General features: G+C 36.5%; 1 protein-coding gene across 3 annotated transcripts in view; it reads right to left on the bottom strand.

The window, feature by feature from the left end:
* RABEP1 (rabaptin, RAB GTPase binding effector protein 1) overlaps nt 1-24,772 on the bottom strand; it is a 98,333-nt gene that overhangs the window by 72,889 nt on the left and 672 nt on the right. The window lies entirely within an intron of this gene.

The following is a 24,772-nucleotide window of genomic DNA, read 5'->3' as shown; positions in this document are numbered from 1 at the left end:
ACCAAAAGTAATAATAAATTTAAAAGTAAGCTAACCAAAATGTTTAAGAGAAAGTTGGCCAAATGTTGGAAAGGTTAAACTTTTTGCATTAGGTTTTTTTTTTTTTTTTTTAAGAGAGAGTGAGAGAGGAGAGAGAGAGAGAGAGAGAGAGAGAGAGAGAGAGAGAGAGAGAGAGAGAGAATTTTTAATATTTATTTTTTAGTTCTCAGCGGACACAACATCTTTGTTGGTATGTGGTGCTGAGGATCGAATCCGGGCGTGCGCACGCATGCCAGGCGAGCGCGCTACCGCTTGAGCCACATCCCCAGCCCCAATTAGGTTTCATTATTAAAATGCACAGTATTATGCACAGTATCACAGATTATGAACATTAAACACAGCTTATTTTTTAAAAAATTTCACATAAATACAATCAAATAATAGTTGTTATTAACAATTTCAGGTTCTTAATTCTGCTAAGAAGAAATGAAGATGTTCATTTGGTCCAACTTTTTCTGGGGATTCATTCTAGTAACAACTATATCACTTTACTTTCTAAAATGCTCATAAGCATGGGGCTGGGGATGTGGCTCAAGCGGTAGCGCGCTTGTCTGGCGTGCCTGCGGCCCGGGTTCGATCCTCAGCACCATATACAAACAACGATGTTGTGTCTGCAGATAACTAAAAAATAAATATTAAAAAAATTCTCTCTCTTGGGCTGGGGATGTGGCTCAAGCCGTAGCGCGTTCGACTGGCATGCGTGCGGCCCGGGTTCGATCCTCAGCACCACATACCAACAAAGATGTTGTGTCCGCAGAGAACTAAAAAATAAATATTAAAAAAAAAAATTCTCTCTCTCTCTCCTCTCTCACTCTCTCTTTAAAAAAAAATTCTCTCTCTATCACTCTCTCAAAAATAAAAATAAAAAAATAAAATGCTCATAAGCTACTTATGTGTAATAATCCACACATTTTCAAATGTTCGTATTCAAGCAAGATAACAAATTAAGACACACAAGTAAAAAAAAATACTTTGAGAAAAAGCAAAAATACAAAAGGGAAATAACTGTGAAAAATTAATATTTTTTGCAGTATAATAGAAAAGATAAGAATGGAAATACAAATAGAGAAAAAAATCAGTAGGCTCAGGAAAGGGAAAACAGGAAGGTCTGGGATAATAATGAGGGGCAGGAGAGCAAAGAAGAGATAGTATATTTAGGGCAATTATTTTGGGATGACTGGATGTGAGTGAATATTCAATAGACTACTGATGCAGTATTAACCGTATTGCAGGGTTTATTCCTTTATTATCATCATATGTATTGCCAAATGGAACACCCAGTGACAATGTAACCATGAAAAGGGCTAAAACAGGATTCTTTTAGAATCAATTATACAGCTGAAATATACTATAGAAGCCAGGTGTGATGGCACATGCCAGTAACCCCAGCAGCCTATGAGGCTGAGGCAGAAGGGTTATAAACTCAAGGCCAGTCTGGGCAAGATGGCTTCTCAAAATAAAAGTAAACTAGAGATGTAGCTCAGTGACAAAGTGTCCTAGGTTCCATCCCCAGTATATATACGTGTGTGTGTGTGTGTGTATGTGTGCACATATATGGTATATATATAAAATACATATATGGAGGTGCTGTTGTTCATTAACATTAACGATCATGACATGTGGAAGGTGGTAAATCTACATACTAATCTTTTCTTTTTAAGTGAATATTTTCAACTTTAAAAAGTTCCACATAAAGCTGTTTTTTGTTTGGTTGTTGCTTGGGTTTTTTTGGCAGGCAGGGGCGAGTAACCTGAAATTGAACCAGGGGCACTTAACCATTGAGCTACATCCCTAGTCCCTTTTATTTTTTGAGTCAGGATTACTCTTAAGTTCATGTGCCTTGATAAACTGCTAAGGCTGGCCTCAAATTTGTGATCGTCCTGCTTCGAACATGCAAGCAGCTGGGATTACAGGCATGTACCACTGTGCCCAGCATAAAAATGTTTTTAAATAAGACAAAGGAGTCAGGCTAATCTTTATTTCCATTTTGTCATTTCTGTACCTGAGGGTTTTACCAAAAAATAATTTACCCATATAATACCACTGCTCCACCATTCCACTTAATGGGGCATTATACACATACACATACATACACACACACACACACACACACACACACACACACACTTCACAACAGAGAACTATTAATTTAAAATTTTTAATTATTAGGGTGGTATGTAGCTTGGCGGAGTACCTGCCTAGCATGGATAAGGCCCCTGTATCACCACCAAAACACACATACACACATATGCCCTTATTAACTTCTTTTAATATAAAATTGTAGTTGGATTAAAATATTCTGAATATCTTTACCATTTTTAGGGGGAAATGCCTAATGCAACAAAAACCATCTCTTAGAACCATGTTTGATTAAACCAAAAAAAATCAACTTCCCCATGTATTTATTATCCTTTAACACAAAATTTTAAATGTAGACATAATTATTCTTTTCCCCACACTTGTGTTATAAAAAAGGTTACACTATAGCTACATATTCTATACCATGGATTACTTATCAGAATAAAAGTTCATCATAAATAAGTGATAAAAACACGAGGATCATATTTTATTTATAAGGAAAGTTGAATGCATTACTTATGAGCTTTTCAGAAATATCAAGTTCATAGATATGGATTTGAATTTTAAGAAATACCCATCTTACCTACATGTGGATGAAGAAGATTAACTGTATGTCTAAGGAGGGGAACATAAGAACCAACAGGTCAAAGAAGTTTCAAGGACAGAATGCTAATGTTAAGATTTAAGAGTCGGGAGAACAAAGAAGAGGTAGTATTTTTAGGGCAATTATTTTGGGATGACTGGATGTGAGTGAATGTTCAATAGACTACTGATGCAGTCTTAACCGTATTGCACAAAAAAATGAAACAGAAAATAACAGGAGATAAAAAATTAAGTATCAATGATATGCCTCGTATTATATGGGAAACAGTATAACATAATAGTTGGGAAAACAGGCTCTAGAATTAAACTAAGATTTGAATCCCACCTCTACCACTTATAAACTGATTCCTTTGCTCTATATGCAAAAATAGGAGCAGTAATAGTACTTCTGCTTAAGATGTAAAGATTAAATAATCCAAACAAAGCTCTTTATTGAGTGTCAGAAAAGTAATTTTATATACTGGCTAAATAAATCTTCAAAACAATGAACAATGCAGGCATCATCCCCCAAGTTACACAAAAATATTCCCTAAGAGACTGAATAATCTCTCTGTTGTTATATAGCTAATAAGTGGCAGAGTTCAAACACTGACATGTTGAACTGACCTAGTTGGATTTCTCTTTGACTACAAGTATTTAATATAAGACACTAATATAGAAGATTCATATATCACATGAGCAGGAGTTACAAATATAATACCATCTCTCCTAAAGGTGTTCTTTTAATGTATTCCCACTGTTCATTTACATGAAATACAGATTATTTAATTATAAATCAGTTTCCTCTATAAAAATAAGGGCATTATACTGTTGGGGTTTGAGAGGTTTTTACTTGGGGGTTGTTTGGGAGTGTTTTGTTTTTGGTACTACTGGGAACTGAACCCAGGGGTGCTCTGTCAATTGAGCTACAACCCTAACCCTTTTTATTTTGAGATAGGGTCTTACTAGGTTGCCCAGGCTGGCCTCAAACTTGTTATCCTCCTGCCTCAGGCTCGCATGTCACCAGAGTTAAAGTTCTAAAAACTTTTTTTGTTAATTAAGAAGAGAGTCATAAGTAAATAAATTTGATTTCTTGTTCCAAATCAACCTGGTCTCTCAATAATACTCAAACAAAAAGGCTTCTACTTTCTTATCACCAAACAAGAAATATTCTAATTATGGGAATAAAAGGAAAAAGCTTTATCTTTAAGTGTCTTCTGTACAATCTTCAAGGACCTTCAAAAAATAAACAAGGTCCATAGATACCAATGTTTGCATCAATTACACAGTCACATTAGGTGATGAAGAGTACCAATGTCCACATTAATCCCACAATTCCATCGCTTGTTTTCCTTTGATGATTTTGACAAACCAACTCAAATTATGGCAATAGAATTTCAGCCCCCCACCATAAAAAAAAAAGGTTGGAGTTATGTCCTTGTGCAGAAAGCTCTTCATATCAGTAAAAAGATAACTTGCAAAATAACTCCAAATTCCAACAGAAACCAAAGAAATAAATTTAAACAATATTTTTTTGCTCATCAAAATTAGCTAACTTGCCAGAGATGGTGGCACATGCATGTAATCCCGGTGACTCAGGAGGCTGCAACAGGTGGATCAAAAGTTTAAGGCTAGCCTCAGCAACTTATCAAGAACATGTCTCAAAATAAAAAGCTCAGTGGTAAAGTGCTCCTGATTCAATTCCTAGTACCAAAAAAAAAAAAAAAATCCTATTTTGGGGGCTTGGTGATAGAGTGTTGCCTAGCACGTGCAAGGCCCTGGGTTTGATCCCCAGCACCATGAAATGAAAACAAAACAAAAATAGATAATGTTTTTGTGGATCTCTTTCTAAAGATACCACTACCAGGTATTGGCATGCTCACACACTGCTGATGAGAGCAAAACCTCTGACAACCTTATAGGACAAAATATTAATAAAATATTAATCATATTTCTTATTTTCAATATAACTCTTTGATGTTGTAGAAATAATGCTTAACAGGGAAACTGCCCCTCCAAGAATCATCAAATATTGAGAGCAAACAATTCCTCCCTCCCACCCGACAAGAGTATACCTTTCATTTGCAAACCAACCACCTCTTTTGTCTAAGACACATCAAGCCACAATTGCTCAAGCCCTAATCACTCCAAGGGCCAGGTAACAACTAAAGACTACCCCTACAGTTAGAAATACCCCAACAATATTCAAACTATCCAATCTTAAACTTGCTCAGACTTGTGTACTTTACCTGCCCTGTCCATTCCTTCCCATAGAAACCACTATAAAGGTCTGGCCCGTGCTGTCCTGTGATCTTTCTGCTTCTCACTTACTTGGGTAGCTCTATGTGGCAAGGCATGCCCTTTCTCCTGGGATCTGTAAGTAATAAACTCTTCTTTTAAAGACAGTTGTCTCCTTACACACAATCTTAAAAATCCAGGGTACATTTCAAGACAGACGGCGATGTGATAATCAATAGTAAAACTCATAACATTTTGTTTATTTTTTAAGCAATTTCGCTGCCAGGAACTTAACATAAAGAAATAATCATAGATGATGTATAAAGCTTTAATTGTAAGAATACTGACTACAGTATCAGTTAAATTTCTAAAACATTAGGAAAAGCCAATACAGTGGTCCTCCTTTATGGTTTCACTTTCCATGGTTTCAGTTACCAGGAGTCAGCTGCAGGAAATATAGAATTCTTCCATTTAAGAAGTATTAAATTGTACACTGTTCTGAATAGCATGATGAAATTTCATGTCATCCACTCCCACCTGCCCAGGATACAAATCAATTTTGTCCAACATATCTATGGTATATACACCAGCCACCCTTTAGTTACCCAGTAGCCATCTAGGCTATCAGGTCCACTGTCACAGTATCACAGTACTTGTGTTTAAGTAATCCTTATTTTACTTAATAATGGTTTTAAAACATAAGAGTAGTGACGCTGGCAATTTGTATTTGCCAAACTGAAGCCATTAAGTGCTTCCTTTAGGCAAAAAGATTAAATTACAATAAGATATTTTGAGAGAGAAAGAACACATCCATGTAACTTAATTAAATTATTATACTCTTATAATCATTCTATTTCATAATTAGTATCAATTTCATACTAATTTATAGATTACATTTTATCATGAGTATGTACATAGAGGAAAAAAACATAGTATATAAGGTTTGATACTATCCAGAGTTTCAAGCAACCACCTGGGGCCCCATGGATAAGGGGAACTATGCCATCTCTAAAAATAAAAAATACAAAAATTGTATACAGGGGCTTGGATTGTGGCTTAGCAGTAATACACTTGCCTAGCATATTCGAGGCCCTGGGTTCGATCCTTAGCACCACATAAAAATAAATAAAATAAAGGTATAAAAAATTGTATTCACAAATTTCAAGATGAAACTTGAAAAAGAACACAAATTCTATTAAATCTACATGAAATGTGATTAATATTTTATTAATATTTTGTCCTATAAGGTTGTCATAGTTTTTGCAGTGTGTGAACATGCCAATACCTAGTAGTGATATCTTTAGAAAGAAAGATCCACAAAAAACATTAACGGTAAAATAGAAAACAAAAAATTTGAATCTCTGACATATTTGAATAGTCAAACCAGCCTTAAAATGCCCTATTTATGAATGTGTTATACATAAAAAAATCTGAGCCTTTTACTTTTTTAAGCCACTGGGAGTTGACATTCCAATTGCTTTCAGTTAAAGGTATTCCTAACTCATACAAAGGAATACATCTGCTGGGCACTGTGGTGCATGCTTGTAATCCCAGAGTCTTGGGAGAATAAAATCACAAGTTCAAAGTCAGCCTCAGCAATTTAGCAAGGCCCTAAGCAATTTAGCAAGACACTGTCTCAAAATAAAAAGGGCTGGAGTTGTTGGACTCCTGGGTTCCAATGCCGGATGCCAAAAAAAGGTCAAAATTTAAATACTGTATCAAAAGTATCAATTTTTAAATATATATAACATTTGAAACAACAGATTAGATTGAAGTATTTGGACAAATAATTAAGAGAGAGATATTCAGATGTTTATGATAGCATCATTTGGAATGAGAAAAAACCCCTTTTAATTAATTTTAAATATTTATCAGAAGATTAAACATAATGAATTCCATTCATTAGAATATTATTAGTTGTTGAGTACTGTTTAAAATAATGGTATTTAATAATATGTCAATCATCACTTTATTTAAGTGGAAAACAACAGGCTGTACAAGTGTTATAATGGCTGGGCACTGTGGCACACAACTGAAATCCCAGTGACTCAGGAGACTAAGCAGGGGAATGACAAATCAACTTAGTGAGACCATGTCTCAAAATACAAAAAAAAAAAAAAAGTACTGGAGATGTAGCTCATTGGTAAACTGCCCCTGGGTTCAATACCTAGTACCAAAAAAAAAGTCTTATAATGCTTTTGTTTCCTGAGTTGTTTGCAATGCGCAATAAATTTTGTCTAAAATTATAACTGTTGCAGAAAAGAAAAATAGCAATATAAAATGTAAAAGACCTAACTTGAAAAACAGCTCACAAAGAAATATTTTTTTTTGGGGGGGGAGGGTACTGGGATTATCACTGAGCCACATCCCTGGCCCTTTTAGATTTTTTAAGATAGGTCTAAATTACTAAGGGCTTCACTAAATTGCTGGGGCTAGCCTTGAATTTTCAATCCTCCTGCCTCAGCCTCCCAAGTTACTGGAATTACAGGCATGTACCAACACGCCTGGCAAAAATAAATAACTTGATTAAAAATTATATTGAGCCAGGTGCAGTCGCATACACCTGTAATACCAGAGGCTCAAGAATTTGTAATCCTGCATTAGCCTTCCCAGATCACTGGCATTACAAACATGAGCCTTCACACCCAGCCAAGATAGATAGAATAGGTATATGAAACTGTCAAAGCATTACCAAAAAAAAAGTTGTTCAAATGAATCATAGATTTCCCTATACAAAAATTACCCCAAAAGTTATATTAAGACAAAGGACAGGACAGGCACAGTGATACATGCTGATAATCCCAGTGACTTGGGAGGTCAAGGCAGGAGGATCATAAACCAGCCTGCCCACTTAGTAAGACCCTGTCTCAAAATAAAAAATAAAAAGATATGGGGATGTAGCTCAGTGGTAGAGCACCCCTAGGTCCAATCCCCAGTACCAAAGTAAATAAAGTTTATTAGCTTCCATATGGATTTTCCTTTCAAATTATTTCAAACACTTACAAATTGTTTCCCCAAAAGTATTACTTTTGATGCAAAAAAAAATTAATTTCATTAAGAATTGTATCTGGGGTTGGGTTGTGGTTCAGCAGTAGAATGGTTACCTAACATGTGTGAAACACTAGGTTTGATTCTCAGCACTACATTAAAAAAAATAAAATGAAGATATTGTGTCCATCTATAACTAAAAATATTAAAAAAGAAGAAAAAAGGCTGGGCATGGTGGTGGATATATGTAATCCCAGCAACTCAGGAGGCTGAGGCAGGAGGATCGCAAGTTCAAGCCCAACCTCAGAAATGTAACAAGGCCCTTGTTAAATTTAACAATTTAACAAATGGTGCTAGAACAACTGCATATTCACATGCAGAAAAATGACCCTAGACACTGCCCTTACATTCTTCACAAAAAAAATAAACTCAAAAGAGATCACAGACCTAAAATAAATGCAAAACTATAAACTTCTCAAAATACAACATGGGAGAAAAATCTGGATGATCTTGGCTTTGCAGATGACTTTTCGGATATAACACCAAAAGTTTAATCCCTAAAAGAAATAACTGATAAATTGGACTTCATTAAAATTAAAACCTTCTGCTACACCAAAGACACTGTCAAGAGAATGAAAAGACAAGTCATGCCAGGTACAGTGGCGCACGTCTATAGTCTCAGAGGCTGGGGAAGCTGAGGCAAAAGGATTGCAAATACAAAGCCAACAACTTACCAAGGCCCTAAGCAACTCAGCAAGACCCTGTCTCTAAATAAAATAAAAAATAGGGCTGGGAATGTGATTCAGTGATTAAGCACCTCTGAGTTCAATCCCTGGTACCAAAAAAAAAAAAAAAAAAAAAAGACAAGCCATAAAAATTATTTGCAAATGTCATGTCTGATAAAGAAAGGGCAGTTATCCAAAATATAAAATATAAAAATAACTCTTAAAATTCAACAATGGAAAAATGAACAACCCAATGAAAAAATGGATGCGATCTAAATGGATACCTCATCAAAGAAGATATACAGATGGTAAGTAGACATATAAAAAGATGTTTAGTATCATATGTCATTAGGGAACTGCTATTTTTATTATGAATGTGATACAGTGGATTAAAACAAATTGAGGGCCAAGAACAGTGGGAAGCCTGTAATTTCAGATACTCCAGTGGCTGAGGCAAGAGAATCAAAAGTTAAAGGTTCCCCTGGACAACTTAGATCCTGTATCAAAAATAAAATAAAAAACAGTGGGGATGTAGCTCAGTGGTACAATTCCCCTGAATTCAATCCCCATACCCCACCAAACAAAACTGAGGGAAGTTGGTCTACACTGAAGATAGTTAAGGGTTCTTATTGAGAAAGAAATGTTTTTACTGTTCTTTGCACAAGTCACATAGGTTCTATATATGGAATGTTTTTGCCAATTTTTGATGTACCAATTTAAGAAGAACACTACATGGTATTACAGTATCTGGCTACATGGTATTACAGTATCTGGCTAGCTTAAATGTAGCAGGAGTTAACAGAAACTTAACAGGAGACAAGTACAACATGCTGCAGGTATTGTACCCTCATGTGAAGAAATGCCCAAATGAAAAGAAAGCTCCTCAATATCGTAAGATCTTTTGTGTACAAGATAAATCAGCCCATTTTGATTTATTCAAAGAGCCTAGAACCAAGGTGAAGAGGGGAAGTAATATGGGCCCAATAAAATTAAGAATACTCATACTTAATACTATCACAAAAGAATGGAAATTTTCTAAAGAAACTAGATTTCGATCTGTTTGTCTCTGCAGACTTAAACTGTTAATGTCCTTTCATGACACTCTGCAGAGCCCTAACAGGTCCACAGTGTATTAAAATAAAGCAGCAGTTTCAGAAATATTCTGACACTTGAGTAATTTAGAAAGCTGGGGAAATAAGATCGAGATGAAGAGGGGTAGCAGAAAGTAGACATCAACTGAGGCTAAAAAGGGAAAAAAAGTTCATCTCAATCTTTGATTGCTTTAACCAAAGGAACAGAAACTCACATCATGGTCTGCTCCCCACAATTCATCAAATTTATAATACAAACCTAATCATATCCTGCACTTATTATTATTCTACCAGTCATTTTTACCGCAGTTTCCATGAAAGAACTAAGCTCTAATGCCTAGGGCACTTGATATATATAAAGAATTAACTTCTTCCCTGCATATCTATAATGGTACTGGTTATAACATATTTAGGATAATTGGGAAAATGGCCAAATTATTTTGTGTTCTTTAGTTGAGATAACCCAGGAGGGGGGCTAGGGTTGTGGCTCAGTGGTACAGCACTTGCCTAGCACATTTGAGACACTGGGTTCAATCCTCAGCACCATGTAAAAATAAAATAAAGTTATTGTGTCCATCTACAACAACAAAAAATAACCCAGGAAAGACCCAGAATAGTGAGACCTTAATAGTAACAATAAAAAGGGCTGGGGATGTGGCTCCAGAGGTTAAGCAACTGTGGGGGGGGGGGAGGAAGGAAGGAAGGAAATAAAGGTATGCAGAGTATATCTAGTCAGTCTCTTCTACCTCAGTTTTCTCACTCATCCTTTCCTCTCTTCTGTTATGAAGGATAAGGTCCCTGTCTCTCCTACTGACTCATCCTCTTGATCCATCTCATCTGCTCTCCATTTTCCTGAGGCCTAGCCCCACCTATCATCTCCTTATTTTTACATTTTCAGGCTCTCCCTTTCCACTGGTAGTTTCCCCAGCATCCAATTATTTAAATTTCTCTTCTTACACACACACCTTTCTATTCCATGAAGTGACTGTCCTACTTTTATGCTTATCTCCATAACTTAAAAAAGTTTAGTCTACACATGCTGCCTATTTACTCCTTCTTTATTGAAATTCTTCTTAGAGGTCTTGATAATCGCTTAATTGCTAATTTTAGTGATGTTATCTGAATTCTCTGCAATATTCATTCAGATTGATGATCATTCCCTCTCCTCCCTCAAGACTTTCTCTAGTGTTGATTTCTCCTACTAATCTTTCTAACCAGGTTCACTGGCTTCCCTTCTTCATCCAACCTATTGGTTTATCTGTGACCTTCCTTATCACCTATACTTTTCTCCCTGAGCACTGTTCATCTTTCATGATTTATAAGCCACTTCATTCCCAAAATACATCTACATCACCGACTTCTTCCCTGAACTCTAGGCCTATATGTCTAGCTATTTACTATATATTTCTACATGGCTGCTCTACTAGTACTCCAGAGTAACCTACCTAAAACCAAATTGCCACTTCCTATTATAAATAAAATAAAAATATATAACAACATTGGGAACTGAACTTAGGGGCGCTTTACCACTGAGCACTTTTTTTTTTTTTTTTTTTTTTTGGAGACAGGGTCTAGGTTGCTGAGGTTGGTTGGCCATAAACTTGCAATCCTCAGGCACGCACCACTGCACCCAGTAATCTTTTATCTTCTTGACAACTGTCATTCTAACTGGAGTGAGTTGTTATTTCACTGTGGTTTTGATTTATATTTCCTTAATTAGCAACAGTGCACATTTTTTCATATACCTGTTGGCCATCTGTATATCTTATTTTGAGGAATATCTATTCAGGTGTTTTGCTCATTTTTTTTTAACTAATTGTTTTCTTGCTATAGAGTTCCTTATATATCACGGACATTAACCCTTTAATGTCTGGTTTCCAGATCTTGTCTCCCACTATGTAGGTTTTCTTCACTATCATTTCCTTCCCTTTGCATTTGCTTCTTAGTCTGATGTTCTCTCATTGGTCTACTTTTGCTTTTGTTGTCTATGCTAGATATTTGAGGTCACATTTTTTAAAAAAATCACTGACCAGAATAATGTGGAGATTTACCCCTTTTTCTTCTAGTAGTTTCATAGTTTGGGACCTTACATTTATGTCCTTGACTGGCTTTTGTTTGTATTTATTTATTTTGGCAATACTGGAGATTGAACTTAGAGGCCAAGTGCATATGCTAGGCAAGTAAATCTGAGTTCCATCCCCATCCTTTTATTTGGAGACAGGGTCTTGCTAAGTTGCCCAGGCTGGCCTCAAACTTGTGATCCTGCAGCAGCCTCCCAAGCAGCTTGAATTATAGGCTTGTGCCACCCACCATACACAGCCCTTCATCAACTTTGAGTTAATTTTTGTACATGGTAAAAAGGTCTAATTTCATTCTCTGCTTGTGGATATTCAGTGTTCCGACATCATTTGCCTATGTATTCTTGGCATCTTTGTTGAAAATCAGTTCTGTTGTGCATGTGGACTTATTTCCAGATGCTCTATTCTGTTCCATTGGTCTACGTGTCAGTTTTTAAGCCAATATCACATTGTTTTGATTACTATAGGTTCCTGGCATATTTTGATACCAAATAGCATGATGCTTCCAGCTTTATTATTTTTGTTCAGAGTTGCTTAGGCTATGCAGGATTTTTTCTGGTTCTATACAAATCTTACTAGTGTTTCATATTTCTCTAATGAATATTATGGGAAGTTTGATGAGAATTTCAATTAATCCATAGATTGCTTTTGGTATGGACATTTAAACAATATTAATTCTTCCAATCCATGAACATGGGATATATTTCCATTTATATCATCTTTCATCAATGTTTCAAAATTTTTAGTGCTAAGATCTTTTACTTCCTTAGCTAAACTTTTTCCTAAATTGTTTTCTGTAGCTATTGTAAATTAAACTGCTTTCTTCACTTCTTTTTCAGATAATCTTTTGTTAGTACACAGAAACACTACTAATTTTTGTAATGTTGTTGTGTGCCTGCAACTTTACTGAATTATTTTATATATTCTAACAGTTTATTTGGTAGAGTTTGAGGGTTTTTAAATATATCATTAGCAAACTAGGGCAGTTTAACTTCTTCCTTTCAAATTGGATTCCTTTTTAGTACTTCCTCTTGCCTAAAGCTCTAGGTAAGGGCTTCAGTAATTCCAGTACTATTCCAAACAGAAGTGGTAAATATGACAACCACAAGAATGGGAAGTTATATCCATTTATGTATAATATATCAAAATACATTCTACTGTCATGCACATCTAAAGAATTTTTAAAAATCCAGGAATTTAGATTTAAAACTTTAAATTTTCCTATCATATAATGAATATGAAGAGATAAAAAAATGTGGGCACATAATGGTACCCAAAGATGCCTACATTCTGCTACCTGTAACCTGTGAATGTTAGGATACATGGCCAAGAAGAATTAAGATTGCAAATAGAATCAAGGTTAATAATTTCACTGTAAATGTGGGGGATTATCCTGTATTATCTGAATGGGCCAAATGTACCCCAAATTTCCTTAAAGAGGGAAGCAGAAGAGGCAGTCAGAGAGGTTTGAAGATGCCACCCTTCTGGCTTAAAGATGGAAGGAGCCATGAGTCCAGAAATGCAGCAGATTCTAGAAGCTGGAAAAGGTAAGGAAATGGATTCTCTCCCAAAGCCTCCAATAGGAGCCTGCCAACAGCTTGATTTTAGTTCAGTGAAGCCAATTCCAAGCTTCTGGCCTCTAGAAGTAAAGGTTAATAGAAGTGTGTTATTTTAAGCCACAAAGTTTGAAATAGTTTGTTTATAGCATAAACAGAAAAATGTTAGTCCATTATGTTGCTACCTAAGAGTATGGCTGAGACAGAGTAATTTATAAAGAAATTTATTTATTTACTTATTTATTTTTAAAGTGATGGGACTGGGGCTGTAGCTCAACGGTAGAGTGCTTGCCTCACATGTGTGAGGCACTGGGTTTGATCCTCAGCACCACATAAAAATAAATAAATGAAATAAAGGCATTGTGTCCATCTACAACTAAAAAAAAATTTTTTAATGTGGTAAACATGGGCATCCCTGTCTTGTTCCAGACATTAAGAAAAAGCTTTCAACTCTTCCCTATTCAATATATTTACTGTGGTTTTGTCATCTCTGGCCTTTATTGTGTTGAGGTTTTTTTTCTTCTAGACCTAATTTCTTGTGTTTTGGTCATGAGGGGATATTGAATTTTGTCAAATATGCTTTATCTGCATCTATTGAAATGATTTTATGTTGGTGAGATCACTTCTACTGAGTTTCCTATGTTGAAACATCATCATTCAATCCTACTTTGTCAGGGTGAATAATCTTGTTAATTTATTGAATTTGGTTTGCTAATTTTCTGTTGAAGATTTTTGCCTCTATGTTCATCAAGGGTATTGGCCTGTTTTTCTTTCTTTCTTGTATTCTTGCCTGATTTAGGTAGCATGGTGATATTGGCATTCAATTTTCATAATGTTTGAGAAGAACTAATGTCAATTCTTCTGTAAATGTTTGGTAGAATTCAGCAGTGAAGCCATCAGGTTCTGGACTTTTCTCTTGGGAGACTTTTTATTACCAATTTAATCTTCTTACTCATTATTGGACTGTTTAGATTTCTTTTCTTCATGATTCAATCTTTGCAGGTTTTTCATATGTCCAGGAAATTATCCATTTTTTCTCCATCTTTCAAAATATCTATACAAGCTGGGCACAGTAGTGCACACCTATAATCCCACCAAAGTGGGAGACTAAAACAGGAGGATGGCAAGCTTGGGGCCAGCCTAGGAAACTTAGCAAAAACCTGTCTCAACTATTATAGGGCAACAGTTACATGTATGACTGCATATTTGGTGCAATGCTACATCGTGTACAGAGAAATGAAAAGGTGAGCTGCAGTTGTGTGCAATGAATCAAAATGCATTCTGCTGTCATATATACCTAACTAAAATAAATAAATAAAAATTTTACAAAAGAATCTTGTCTAAAAAATTTTTTTAAAGGGTTAGATATGTAGCTCATAGGGAAGTAGCTACAGGTGCGATCTGAAACAGGAAAACAAAATTCTACATAACTCTCAATACTCTTCATAAAATGTCTCTACTGGATTAACAAAATATTGTGACTGGAGCCAGGGAAAGTGATGCATACCTGAAATCCCAGCTACTGAGTAGGCTCAGGCAGGTTTTCAGGTTCAAGGCCAGCCTAAGCAACTTTGAAAGACTATCTCAAAGGCTGTGTGGGGCATTGGAAATGCAGTTCAGTGGTACAGCACCCCCGGATTTAAGTACCAAAGAAACACACACACACATATGTTTATATTTACATATATACATACACACACACACACACACACACACACACACACACATAGAGGCAGGGGCGGGGGGAGTGAATGGGAAAGAATTACCACATAATTGTAACTGCATGCTTTTGTTTGACTTTCCTTCAACAAATAATTACCACTCATACACTAGCCGGCTGTCTCTCCCTCTGTAGATGTTCTCCCTTAAATGTGTATTCCTTGCTTTACCCCAAAGGTATCTCTCTTGAGATTACCCCATTCTCCTTGGCTAGGTTATCCACTTTCCTAAATAAATCTGTCTATACTTTTGACACACAGAGAGAAAGATACACCACTATCAGAATTGTTCTTTCCTTGTGGTATCTATATTCAGCATTAGACTTTTAAGCCTCATAAGGACCATTTCATTTTGCTATATTATCTCCAATGCAATACCCATTATCAATAAGCACACACAATAAATTATCTTTTAAAAATGGAAGTACTGGGGCTACAGGTATAGCTCAGTGGTAGAATGCATGCTTTGCATACATAAGGCCTGGCGTCTGATCTCCAACACCAAAATAAATAAATAAATGTATTAAAGAAAAAGAAATGATTATCAAGACAGTCTTAAGTGTTCTGACTATAATCAGTCTCTACTAATTCATGATTCTTTCCAGGAAATATCTGGTTCTAAAGAAAGCTTATTCTACATAAAATGAAACAGTAACCAGCAAAGAGGTGAGGGCTCCTTGCAACTCCTAAATTCCAGTACTGGCTTTACTATAATGCAAATCACTTCTATTTGGTACTTAGTTTCCTAATCTGTAAAATGAGAAAGACAGTGAGTGTCCAGAATTCCTTTCAGTTTTATGACTCCACTACTTTGTGTAAGGAGATCTAGAACATCGGTACCATCAAAAGTCATTAACAACTGGAATCTGTCTGAAAGAGAACCAAAAGAGGGCTGGGGTTGTGGCTCAGTGATAGAGCCCTTGCCTGGCGATCCTCAGCACCACATAAACAAAATAAAGGTACTATGTCCATCTACAATTTAAAAAAATAAAAAAAAAAGAACCAAAAGAACATTAAGTAGGTTCAATTCATATATTAGGAGAAATAAACAAAATACTTTGGGAAAAAAAGAATTATCATCACGTTTCTTCAGGACTAGGGAGTGGGGTTGTAGTTCAGTGGTACAACACATGCCTAGCACATGTGAGGCACTGGTTAGACCCTCAGCACCACATAAAAATAAAATGAAAGTACTGTGGTCCATCTACAACTAAAAAAAAATTTTCTTCAGGACCAATATGTAGAAAAAAAATCTTTTCCTCTGCGTGGTTCTAGGGAAGAGAATGTAAAACAATAGGTAGAAGTTAGAGTGAGACAAGTTTCAATTTAATTAAAGGTAAAATAAGTATCAGACCCAGTTAAACTAGGAGGTAGTAAGATCCTCTCCAAAAGGAACAGAACTCAGGCTACCACTTGAAAGAGATTCAGTTGTCTAATGATAAAATTGACCAAAGATACCTTCCTTCAACAGGGAGAGAGAGGAGGGATAACGAAGTACTGGGGACTGAAATGGAACAAATTATCTTCTATGAGTATGATTATATCAAAATGAACCCCATTTATATATAATTATAATATACTAATAAAATCACTTTTTAAAAAAAGATCTTTCTTCATAGCTCTTCCTTTTCTTCCTTAAATCCAATAGCACTGACAATTTCCATTTTCTCACTGGGCACCTTCTCAGTTCACATGTTACTAAAGCCTATTCCTTCACTAGAGCACATAAAACTATTAAAAATTTGGGGTGTTTTGTTTTATTTTCCAGTACTAGGGATGAACTCAGGGACACTACCACCACTGAGTTACATCCCCACCCCACCTTTTTTTTTTTTTTTAACTATTTTTTATTTTGCAACTTACTAAGTTGCCACGGCTGGCCTGGAACTTGGGGTCCTCCTGCCCCAGCATGCCAAGTCACCGGAATTACAGCACACACCACACTGGGCTTATACATGATTAATTTCTATTCCCCAAACACACCATTATCTGGCACAACAGTACCACACAAAAATAAACAATAAATGCCTAGTAGATATTATTATAAAGACTAAACTCATTATTGTTATAACGACTATACAAGAACATATCAAATTTCACGCAATAAACAAGGCACAGCCAGGCAGGTAACAAACGCTTGTAATTCTGGCAACTTGGGAAGCTGAGGCAGGGGGCCAGCCTTGGCAACTCAGTGAGATGCTGTCTCAAAAGAGAATAAGGATTAGGAATGTAGCTCAGTGGTAAAGCACTCCTGGGTTCAATCTCCAGTACCACAAAAAAGAAAAATTAAAAATACTGGGGAGTGATATTGGCTCAATTATATTGTTATATTGTGTGCATGTACAAATACATACCAAAATTCATCACCATGTACAACTATAATGCACCAACATAATATGTGGAGAAAAAAATAAGCATATATGTATATGTGTAGAGTCTTATAAAAGTAATGCATATGTTTACATACATAAATTTGAATATTATCATTCCCCATAATCCCACTCCCAAAGGCTCACCTCCTTTATAAAGGTTGTACTTCTATTCTTTCATTATTGTCTTCTATATTATAATACTAATTCAATTTTCACAGTGACTACCATGTATCAGGTACCATTCCAGATACAATTAAAAAAAAAAATACAGAAAACTGATTTAAAAAATAGATAAACTACACTCAGTAGCACATGCCTGTAATCCCAGCTACTCAGGTGAGTATGGCAGGATTGCAAGTTCGAAGACAGCATGGTCAATTTAGCAAGACTGTCTCAAAATAAAAATAAAAAAGACTGGAGCTATAGCTCAGTGATAGAGCACACAAGGGTTCAACCCCCTGTGACCAAATGCAAGGATTATTTGAATAAATAGTGTTAAGACAACTGGCTGTCCATTTGGGGCAAAAATAAGCTCATATCCCTATGTCATAGCAAAAATAAACTCCAGATGTAGACAATTTCCCGCAGCAATCTACGAAGCTGTTTGTTTACAAGCAAGTTCTGCTGTAGTAGCACTTCAATGAACTCTGTCCTGTAAAAAGCCACAGTTTTGTCCTCTTCACCCCGGTCTGGATCTCAGTTCTGAAAACTGCTTCTTCTAGATATGCTCCTTCCTTGCTCTTCCTCAGCCCTGGAAAAGTGGCTACTCCTCTCTATTATTACTGCTTTCTGTAAGATTTTCTTTTCTCTTTACCAGGTAATCTGTTAATGATCCTTTATATTAAACTTCCACTGTTTCTTTTTTTTTTTTTAAACTTCCACTGTTTAAACTTAAAAATAAACTCCAGATGAATTAAAATACTAGACAAATGACAACTATAAAGGTGTAGAAAGAGATGTGAGGTGGACAGCAAGAGAGCTGGGGAGGCCTTCCTCATAAAACAAGAAACTCAGCACCACAAATGAAAACAATAGTAAGATCTACATAAAAACTGCTTTCTGCAGAATAAAAGAGAGATAAACAACAAACTTGGAGACCAAAATTTCTAAAACATACAGAAAAGCTAATATAGTTTATAAAGACCACCTTAAATTAATGGGGGGGGGGGGGGAAGGCTGGGCATGGTGGTGCACACTTGCAATCCCAGCAGCTCAGTAGGCTGAGGCAAGAGGATGAGTTCAAAGCCAGTCTAAGCAATTTAGCAGGGAACTAAACAATTTAGTGACACCCTATCTCAAAATAAAAAATGTGTTGGGCATGTATTATATGTCAAAATACATTCTGCTATCATGTATGACTAAAAAAAATAAAAATTTAAATTTAAAAAAAAATGTGTTGGGAATGTGGCACAGTGAATAAGCACCCCTGGGTTCAATCCCTGATACAAAAAAAGAAAAAAGAAAAAGAAAATAGATTTAAATTGCCAATTCATAAAAGAAATAAAGATGGCCAATAAGGTAAAAATATGCTATAATTAACAATATAATCAGCCAAGCCAGGTGGCACACTTCTGTAATTCCAGATACTTGAGTGGCTGAGACAAGGGGGAATCCCAAATTCCAGGCCAGCCTCCACAACTTACTTAGTGAGACCCTGTCTCCAAATAAAAAAAATTTTAAGTGTGTGTGTGTGTGTGTGTGTGTGTGTGTGTGTGTGTGTGCTGCGCCGGGGGGGGGGGGGGGGGGGGGGGGGGGCACGACCGAGGACGACAACCCACATACCATATGATTACTAATGATTAGCAAAGTGCAAATTACAAAGTTAACATGTCATCTACCTGCTTAAAACCTACTTAGAGAATGGCTTCCTCTACAACTCTAAGGATAAAAGGCCACACAGGCTAGCCCATGCCCATTTTACACACTTGTTCTCCCTCTCTAGTCCAGGCACACAGACCTTTCTTCAGTTCTCTTACTCATCCTGCTTCCTCTAAGAAAGGGACTCCTGTTCATCCATTATATCTCAGATTCAGGACCACTTCCTCAGAAACCTTTCCCAACCTCTCCTCAATGAGTCAAATACCTTCCTCAATTACAGGCATCATAATACTATGTATATCTCACAGTTGTTCGAGCTAAAAACCTTTAGAATTCCTTGACTCCACTCTTTCTCTTCCACCCCATATCCAATGTATCAGAAAACCCTATTGGCCATACTTTCAAAATGTAACTTCCGTCAATACTTCCTTCTCCAAAACCCAACATCTTTTTCCTGGATTCATGCTTCCCTTGTTTCCCTATTATCTTACTGCCGATCCAGCAACCAGAGTAATTTTTTAAAAACTTAAGTCAGATCATATCACTCTTCTGTTCAAAACTTTTTCAATGGTTCCCCATAGTGAAAGCCAATACTTAATATTGCTTCTAGGGCCCTACAAAAATATACCCCTACCTCATTGCCTCTCTGATCTCATATTCTATTACTTTCCTCTCTCTCATCACCATTCTGGTCACACTGATCTCCCAACATGGCAGACATGCTCCTTCAAGGTATTTGCAAAAAAATAAAAAAAGATCTCTCTGTAACACTCTTTGTCCAGATTCCTTCAGTCTGCCTCCTTCAAGTGTTTGCACAACTGTCATTTACTCAGTAAGATTACCATTGTACTCTATTTAAGGCCAGCCCCACTCATTCACTTTATTCTGTTCTTTTTTTGTTTCTATGCACTTTTCACCTAACAATCCATCTTTCATGTTTGTTGTTCAGCATCTTTTTGTCCCACTAGGGCAGCATTATTATCTGTGTTACTCACTGAGATATTCCAAATACCTAGAACTGTGCCTGGAAAGTAGTACACATTCATATTAATTGAATAAATAAATGGTTTTATACCTATGAGATCTCTAATTAATGACTAAATCATTCACACGTAGGAATAGGGACTAGGTCTGGTTTACTTCATCCCTGCATTTCCAAGAGACTAACAGAGGGCTTGGCATGATGTAGATACCCAACTACTAGTTAAATGAAGAATACCACATTTTTTAGCTGGGTGTGATGGCATACACCTGTAATCCCAGTGACTTGAGACTGTGCCAGGAGGATCACAAGTTCAAGGCCAGCCTCAGCAACTGAGCAAGTCCTTGTATCAAAATAAAAAATTTTAAAAGGGCCGGGTGAAATAGCACACACCTGTGATCCCAGCAGCTCAGGAGGCTAAGGCAGGAGGATCATAAGTTCAAAGCTATCTTCAGCAACTTAGTAAGACCCTGTCTCTAAATAAAATACAAAAAAAAAAAAACAAAAAAACAAAAACAAAAACAAAGGGCTAGGGATGTGGCTCAGTGGCTAAGTGTCCCTGAGTTCAATCATTAGTATAAAAAAAAAAAAAAAGGCTGATAGATTACCCCTGGGTTCAATCCCCAATACCACCACCAAAAAAAAAAAAAAAAAAAAAAAGTATACTTAAAAAAAATCAGAAAATCCCAGCTTTGGGGAGATACAGGAGGGAGACCACAAAATCAAGGCCTGCCTGAGCAACTTAATGAGACACTGTTTCAAAATAAAAAATAAAGGGCTGGGCTGGGCATGGTGGCATGAACCTATAATCCCAACAACTGAGGAGGCCCAGGCAAGAGGATCACAAGGCCAGCAACTTAGTGAGGCCCTGTCTCAAAAAATAAAAAAAGGCCGGGGATGTGACTCAGTGGTTAAGCACCCTTGGGTTCAATCCCCAGTACCAAAAAATAATAAATAATAAAGGGCTGGGGAGGTGGCTCAATGGTAAAGTACCTGAGTTCCACCCCTTGAGGTGGGGGTGAGGTAGTGGGGTTAAAAAGGATGAGACAGACTTATAATCCTGACATGGAGTGCTCCATATGGTCTAACAACTCAGTCAGAGGGTGCGGGCATCAAAGAGCCTATTTGAATTCTGGGTCCCCTATTTACTAGCTGTATAACTTAAGGCATATTTCTTTAACTTCTCTGTTTCAGTTTCCTCATCACTAAAACACAAGCAATATCCACTTCACTAACATGAAGATTTCCTGAGATATTACCAACAAAGCTTATATAACATTCCATGGTCATTTACATGGTCCATGAACAGGTAAGTAATTACGATGCTAACATTGTTAAGTGAGACAGGCAAGTTGTAGAACTATGTATGCAAGCCATGTCTAGCAGGGATAAAAGGTAGCCTGAGTCTATGTAACTAACAGAAAACTTATTGAGTGGTTACCTCTGGGAAATGAAGGAAAACATACTTCTACTTTTTAATATATACATTTTTTCTGATACATAAAAACATAAAAGTTGCACATATTAAAAGCGTACCATGGACTGGGGTTGTGGCTCAGTGGTAGAGCTCTTGCCTAGCACCTGTGAGGCACTGGGTTTGATTCTCAGCACCACATATAAATAAATTAATAAATAAAGGTCCATCGACAATTTTTAAAAATTTTTTTTTTAAAAAAGCATACCATTTCACATTTTGATACTTGTATGTAATGTGAAATGTTTAAATCATTTTAAACATATTATCTTTTACTATCATTTATGGTGAAAACGTTCAAAATCCTTTCTATATACACACATACTTTTTTTTTTTTTTTTTTAGTGCTACATCCCAGTCCTTTCTTTTTTCTGAGAATTGAACCCATGGACCCTTTACCACTGAGCCATATCTCCAGCTTTTTTATTTTGAGATAGGGTCTCACTAAGTTATCCAGCCTGATCTTGAACTTGCCACCCTCCTAACTCAAGACTCCCAAGAAGCTGAGTTACAGGCCTATGCCACCATACCTGGGGGGCTTGCTCTCCCCAGGCCCTCTCCTCTCCCCACTATATATACATATATATTTTTTTAGTTGTAGATGACAGAATACCTTTATTTTACTTATATTTATGTCATGCTGAGGATCGAACCCAATGCCTCACATATGCTAGGCAAGTGATCTACCACTGAGCTACAACCACAGCCCCCATATATATGTATTTTTAATGGAGGGATTATAAAAAATAGAAAGCTTAAATAAAGTAATGAAGTAAAATTAGAATAAATGCTTCTAAAATATAATTTAAGTTAAATTAAAATATGAAGATTTCTACAGTCTTTGAGTTCTCAAGGGAAAACAAATTAATCAACTGAAATGACTATTCAATTACCATTAATCTAAATGAGTAAACTAAGATGAACCATCCAAAAAAAAAAGCAAGACTTTTTCAAAAATCTATAAAATAAGGAATTAAAGAGAAATTTTAAATAACATTTCATCCTATCGATTTACACACAAATCTACTCTTTTCTTAAATATATAAATTCAATATATGTCAAAAAGGAAAACAAATGTCATAAAAGACAATTGCTTTTGAAATGGAATAAAAGCAAACAAAATCAAAGACTAAGCAGTTACCTTTTACTGTCAGTTTCATGCAAAAGAATTCTGCAATAGTTTTGTTTTTTAAATCAGCAGAAGCTAGGAAATTCAAGTGTGCTTATGACCAATGAGTTTAACTGCAGAGAAAAATTAAATCCCAAGATGAATTGTGAAGCAGACAATGATACAAAGCACTCAAAACACAGGAAATTCTCTCCTTTTGTGAACAGTAGCTGTAGCCACCCATTTACTACATTAATGTATAATAAAAACTGCAATTTATGCAAGCTAAATCTCATCCAATAGTCATAAGATTTGAAAAATAGGAAATAAACCTGCACTAAGAATAGCAAGAATACAAGATTTCCCAAAGCTAATGTTTTCCTAGCCTCTTTCAAGTGCTTAGTCACTTCTGTCTATTTACAAGGAAGACCATTTCACATCTTGAAAGAGGCAGAGAATTTAGATCAGACTGTCATGTCACCTGAGCTGCCCTAGCCATTTGTTTCCATGCAACTCAAGAGAAAGCAGAAGCAGCAAGGCATACCTAGCACCCCAGATCAGAGACAGAAGCCACTGAGCTGTCTCTGTATTCTGCCTCACTCTTCAGTATCAAAGGTTTGTCAAGTGCTAAGTTTTCTTCCCTGGCATCAAATGCAAAAGGTGAGGAATAAATTGTCACCTGAAAACATCCTAGGTTTCCTCGGACAACCCACCAGACATGCCTCCCTTCTCCTCTGCTGGAATAGAACCAGCAAGGTGATTCTTATATCCACTTTGGGTGCTGGACATCTTACCTTAGGCAACTAATATAACCCAACATTTCAGGCTAACAGGCTTTGGAGTGCAAAGAGAGCAGAAGCCTTAAAATCTGATAACATTGTTTGCAGTTCCCCAAAGGCAAGAACAAACAGTAAGGTTTTCATGAAAGGTTATTACAAAAGACTACCCTGGGCAAAGCAAATTTTTAAGTAGCTTCTATGCCAAGACCGTATCTCAACATTCTACTCACACTCAAAGATGCTAGGCACAAAGGTCGATTATACATTCACTACATAAAGGAGGCTCTTGACAAAGACTAAGCATATTCTTTCCAAACATAACTCCAAGTAGTAAATTCTGGGTAAATGTGGTCAATCCCTGAAGCAGAGCTTAGTCCACTTCCCTGAGAGTCATGAAGGGCTCTGACAACTAACTTGGATCATTCAGGATGAGGCTCTATTTCCTCCCAAGAACATAAATGCTATAAGAAACAGCTGGGATGGGGTTGTGGCTCAGTGGTAGAGAGCTTGCCTGGCCTGTGTGAGGCACTGGGTTCGATCATCAGCACCACATAAAAATAAAGGTACTGTGTCCATCTGCAACTAAAACAAACAAACAAACAACAAAAAAAAAAACCCTGAGTGAGCACCTGTAATCCCTGCTACTCTGGGGGATCTTCTGAACCCAAGAGGAGGTCAACCTGGGTTAAGAGAGAACCAGATCTCTTTGAAAATAATAATAGGGCTGGGGGTGTGGTTCAATGGTAGAGCACTTGCCTAGCAGGCATGAGGCCCTGGGTTCAATTTCCTCCACCATAAAAAATATTTAATATTTAATAATAAACATTTCTCGATTTCGGTATTCTCATTATTCCTAACACTCTCAGAAAAATACAAAGCTATCGGTTAAGTAAATAATGTTACCATCTTAATAAATAAAATAGGCAGAAATTAACCTCATCTGAATATACTGAGGCTCTAAGAGGATAATATGGTCAGAGTTTGTTAGTGAAGGATCCCAAGCCCTAGCATTTAACCATTAAGGAACACTGCCACTCAAGGAATGCTACTAAATCCATTTACTGATCCGAACTAGTTGTATGCCACAAAACTGGGTGCAAAGAGCGTGGACTTGGGAGGAGGGAGCTGGTGTGAGAGGATACATC

This window comes from Spermophilus citellus (assembly GCF_964194105.1).
Source record: "Spermophilus citellus genome assembly, chromosome: 17".
Taxonomy (NCBI): Eukaryota; Metazoa; Chordata; class Mammalia; order Rodentia; family Sciuridae; genus Spermophilus; species Spermophilus citellus.
The sequence above is the reverse complement of the archived record's forward strand: the minus strand, read 5'-3'. Positions and strand labels throughout refer to the sequence as shown.